Genomic DNA, 6,000 nt, shown 5'->3' with positions numbered 1-6,000 from the left:
CACAACGCTCTTGTAGTTTGACGTGTCTTTTTTGCGGGAATCTTACGGTAACAGACTATTACTTAATAATCAAAAAGCTTAAAGAATAACAAAATAATAATGGAAAATAAAACTGAAATTGAAAGCTAGCAAACGTACATAAGGTAAAAACAATCAAAGTTCATTATAACTTTCGTACATTAGTTTACTGTGATCTAATATATGATTAGTTCATTTTCAAACTGCATCTTCTCCATCAAACAAAATTTTCCAGAAATCAAAGAAGACGTTCTGAATCGTCATAATTTCATGAATATGCGTTATTATTGCTATTATTATTATTGTTATTTTATAATAATAATAATTATTATTATTTAGAATTATTGACCAGAGGAAAATAAATGTTTTCAAAACTTGAACAAATACTAAGCAATAGTTTGAAGGAAATATTAAAATGTAATTTGGACAAGAATCGTTTTGGATCTGTTTGAAGGACAAGATACCTTTTGAAACTGTACGAAGCCATTTGGTCATGGAGATAAGGCGTTTCGGAGGCAGAAGTGATGTAACGATGCAACGTAATTATTTGTTTTCTAGTAAATGGAAATAAGTTTGAAGTAATAACTCTAAAACAAATTACTGTTGTAATGTCTGAATTAGAACGAGTTGTGATTAAGCAATGCCTGGTTTCAAACATTCTTCAAAGCAGGACATAATATTATTAAATGCAAACGAAAACGATATGTCGAGGGCCGTGGTAGCTCAATAGTAGAGCGTTCCCAAGCTCGCGCCAAGTGTGTTTTATGGTGGGCAAACACTATGTGCGAGAGTTTTCTCGTGGTTTTCCAGTTTACTTCTACCTTCTTCATTCCACCATTCAGTCATTTCTCACATCACTGTCCCCTTTAGCCTATACGGCATAAGCATGGGACGTAAAACTGAAAAACTCTATTTCAGACAACACCTCCCTTAAAACTTCACGAAACTAAACTTAAAATTAGATCGCGTGATCAAAGCGTGTTTGCATGGTAAACAGCACTCCTAAAGATGATTATGTGTGTAAAATCTTTAACAATGATCTCTTTGTACTTATCTCCCATCCTTTTGTACCATCATCTTTTTGTACTTTATATATATGCTTTATATCCCAAATCCTCTGGCATCATCATTTTCTGCTTCTTCTTCCAATATAACGGTATCATCACATTTCACATCCATGTAAAATTTCAAGGAAGCAATATGCTGCCAATCCGTTCCAAAATTTAGTTGAATCAATCGTCTGATATCACTTGATTTTACCCGGATATGCTCCTACAACAGACCCTTTGCTCACTAACGATGTTCAGTGGAATATTGTAAGTGCGAGGTCTGTGGTTCTTTATCTATCACAAAATTAGATAATACACACAGCAAACTGGATGCAATTTGAATTTCTCACTAACTACGTTAAAGAAAGAAAATACGTTTGAATTATCAGCAAAACACGACCCAACCTCCTATTTTGGTGCGTGTGACAATGAAAGCGGTCCTTGAAAATATGATTTTGTTTAGAGAGTAACAGCAATAGAAGAGGTACCAACCGTTGCGAATAAACATACTGTCCTTAGAACCTACTGTTTCATGAAGAAAATATTTTTAACTTATCTCAATCTAGTTGTGACTTGTGGACAAGAGCCGTTGTGAAATTGTTTTTATTCACACACTACAGATGTCTAATGGCCAAGAAGCCGTTTGATTCTTTAAATTTAAAGATTTTCCTCCGCCATTATGGTTTACTGTAGTTGGACAAGAGCCAGTTTGTAACTGTGTGACAACGTTTCCTACATTTGAACGTAATTTGCACCGCTTATCAGATTCTTTTTGGAAGTATAACACATATATCAAATGAAAGCTATGAATACCATTGATCCAATGTTGTCAATATCTTAAAACCAAATATTCTTGCACAAGATGCCGTTTGGAAATGGACAAATCATATGTATGCTATTTTAAGAGCTTTTGTGATTCATATTGTAAAAGGGGTTCAAATTCACAGATAGTTGGATTGTAATTATCCTCGGTCTGGATTATTTTTGGGAAACATTCGTAAAATTATTTGTCTTGATTTCAATATGAAGTAAGACTTGTGAGTGTATGCAATGATCTCCACTACTTACAGCTCAAACATGATAACAGTAAGAATGTTAATTGACTTCACTTTTAAGATATAGTTTCCAATAATTTTGACTCTTATAATCTGAATTTAGTATGTATATAGTTTTTTTATTAACGTATGGATTTCGGACTTTCCTGTCGTTAGAAATAGCAGACACTAAAGTGAAAATCATAATAACAATGAATTGCACACATATTATATGTTAACATATATTTGAAATAGAGTGTACTGCCCTCGATATTTCACATTGATATAAATACAGACGAATCATATCATACAGACGATGTTTATGAACGGTAGACAGTGCTTTCCTACACCCTGTCAAATAAATTATTATTATTATTATTATTTGTCTATCGTTTTCAATACTCTTCGTGAAAGAGTAAGCTGTTCCATGTTTATTCAATTATTTTCATTTTACGTTAATATGATATTCTAATGGAAGCTGTAATGCATTTGTTTCGATTCTATGGACTAACTGTATTAGATGATGTACAGGAAGCTCAAGGGAAAATTTTAACATACTCAAAAAAGTATCCTGCTTTCACAATATGACAACGCTGGTTAAAGTAATTCTAATAAACTTGAGAATTGACATGTGAAGAAATTATAATACCTGTGGAAGTGTTGGGAGTGTTGCACTGTTGTGGACTCTTTTCAGGAGTCATATCCTGTCAACTAATATAACAGTCAAGAGACGTACTGTATCCCAAGTTATAAACTGAAATAAATAGTACAATTATTATTATGTTAAGCAACATTCGTATTTAGTGTAAGTATTTTAGTTCATTTCCCCTTATTAATTTGCCATAATTCTTTGTTCAGTTTTCTTGCTTCCGAACCTTTGTAGTATGGTTTTCTTTCTCACCACGGTGATTATATTATAATAACCTAAAACTATGATATGTCGAAGCTTCGACATTGCTAACAATACAGAAAATAAAAGTGTTTTAATGACGATAATTAATAAAAGAGAACTCAGCTCAAAATACAAAATTCAAATGTGGGTAGTTACTTCACTTTAAATAGTTTGATTTTATGACTTAAAAGGAGAACAACTTCATTTAACAAAAGCTTTGTAAAATTCATCGTCAGTTACAAAAATATTAAGGAATAAATAGCACACAAATAAATTCGGTACATTAATTAAAAGTTGGATACTTAAAGTTTATTGCATAAAGGCCTATGTGGTGACGTAGAAGGAGTCGGTAGTAAATCGATGAAGTAGAAAAATCACTTTGCTAATATTAGGTAATTTATTTTGTCTTTACTTCAACAAATAACTGATAGTTGTTTTATACGGGAATAATAAAGAAATTGTGAAAAGTTTTCTAAGCATTTTCAAGTAAGACAGTACATTGCTTCAAAGTTTATTATTATTATTATTATTATTATTATTATTATTATTATTATTATTATTATTATTATTATTATTATTATTAAGTTTGCATTTTCTATTATTTCAGATTCATATGGAAGTACGAACTACTGTTATTATGAAGTACCATACGTGTCTAAGTAAGTAATCGTATGGACAATAATATATTAATTATTGTAGTTGTATTACTTAACCACTTCAAGTCTTAACTTTTTACAATATTCAATTAATTAACAATACACATGATGCGCTGCATACTTAAATATGCATATTACATCTCTTAGCCTACAAAAGAATAGAGGCATTCAAAAATGTCGACGCAAGTGTTATGTTCGAGGAGGGACCGTTTCATTGTTTCAATTCAAAAGGAAACACTGTGTTGCAGCAAGACACTGTTCCAATATTGTGTCGAAAGTCATTGACAAGTAGCGGCTATTGGTATATCTTCCGACCACAGAAAGCAGATCACTGGTTATTTCTCTTTGGTATCAACTTCTAATGGAACAGTCATGATCCATCTGTAACAAAAGGAAGGAAATTGGAAGAATTAGGATCAAATATTCGTAGCATGACAACAAAAGCATAACAATAAAATGAACGAGAACAGAAGTTATGAATAGTGTAAGAAATGTTGTAGCTACGTTGATTATAATTTTTGACTTTTCACTGAATTTTTAAAAAATATTGGCACGATATTGTATCAAAATGGAATTAATTTGCAAGACCTGCCAAAATAATTTCGGTTAGTTTATCGAGGAGAATTATTATAATACTATATTATTAGAAATAGAACTATGCTCATGAATTTATGGAATGACTAAGTTTTTCTGGTTATCGACAACTACGAGAACCAAGACGGTATAATGTAAGAAGAAGCGGCTCTTCTCAATCGATCAAGCGTCTCAACCATATTTTGAATAACCACATTCGATTCTTTTATGTAAAGGAAGTTTTAGAACCTAACATTCCAAATTAAACTTTGATATACACATTGTTCACGAACTAAAACAGGTCGTTCCTCACATCAAATTAAGAAAACTTCAATATGGACCCGTGGTCTAAAGTGCGTACTTTTAGAAGTAGGGTTTTTCGAAATAATGGAAAAATGAGCTTTGTGGGCGAATATCTCCAAAACTATTAGCTATTGAGCTGAGACGGCACATTATTGTCTTATACTTGTAATCTGCTCTATCCTAAAATGCATGATTCTGAATCGTTCAGTGGCTTCTCAAGGAAGTCCCCCACAGGAAATGGGGGTGCCGGATATTCAGTAAGAACAGATGAGTCCGATTCATGGAATATGGAAAAACATATCATCAAGTAACAAAACGTCGTTGAAAGACCATCAATAATTTGAACAAAATCAATATGGTGAAGGAGGTTTGGTGTGTTGTGTGTGGTTGCATAACTACAGTTGGGGCTGAATGTAGTGGATAAAACAAAATTAAATAAAACCATTATATCTGCAGGATCATAACCTACAGCCACTTTCTATGTGGTAAGGAAGATAAAAATTAATAATACGTTATGATTTTGGAAGAATGTATCCAATGAGAAAATGAGAATACCGCCCGCAAAAGAAAAGAACAAAAAGAACAATAGGTAGAATGTTGTTCATTACAAATTTGCTTGATCTTAGATCTAAAGTGCAACCTCTTGCCATATAGGTTCACACTAACACTGAGTTACCTTGTACCCCATTTCTGCCTCCCAAGTAGCGAACAGCAGATTGTTTACAACGTATAGGAGTTGATGGCACATAAAACCTACAATACTGGCTATCTAATAAAAGGAGGTTAAAGTCGTTTTAAAAAGGTAGATATCTCCAGAAGAGTTAGTAAGATATCCTTTAAGATATGTTTGAATGAAATCAACAATCCACAGTGCTGTGTCTTATTATAAAGGAGTTGAGAAGTTAAAGAAATATGATAAGAGTTGAGGGAATGAAAATATGCTGTTGAGTGGGAAAACAACTTGGAAATCCATGGGCATTTGTGGAAGAGCACCTGCTCACTACGATGACCAATATGGATTTTTCCATTGAGGGTCACGTTGTAGTTAGTAATAGGAAATATGACACATGGTATTGCCAGTCAGCACCATGGGTGAGAGTTTCATTGACATATCAGGAGCACACAGACCTGGCTGGGAACAATAGCACAGTCTACACTGAACTAATACCTCTGTCTTTACCTTCCACACCCTCCTTGATATATGTACATACAAGATTATCACATTGACAGCGAAAAGAATATGCAGATAAATTAAAAACGCATTGTTTAGGGGTACACATATTAGCCACAACGGTGGAATAATATTAAGCACCGCCTCGTAATCAGGGAATCCCGGGTTCGAGTATAGTAGTTACAAGAGGCTCAAAGGCAAAATCTAAGTCATTACCTTATTTGTAGTGGTATCGATACTGAGAAAGATTATAAGACTATAAGCTAATCAGTGCAGCATAAAACTTACCTGTACATATGCAGCT

The sequence above is a fragment of the Thermobia domestica genome, chromosome 5 (assembly GCF_964235325.1).
Source record: "Thermobia domestica chromosome 5, izTheDome1.hap1.1, whole genome shotgun sequence".
In the NCBI taxonomy this organism is placed as follows: Eukaryota; Metazoa; Arthropoda; class Insecta; order Zygentoma; family Lepismatidae; genus Thermobia; species Thermobia domestica.
This window is presented reverse-complemented; position numbering follows the sequence as displayed.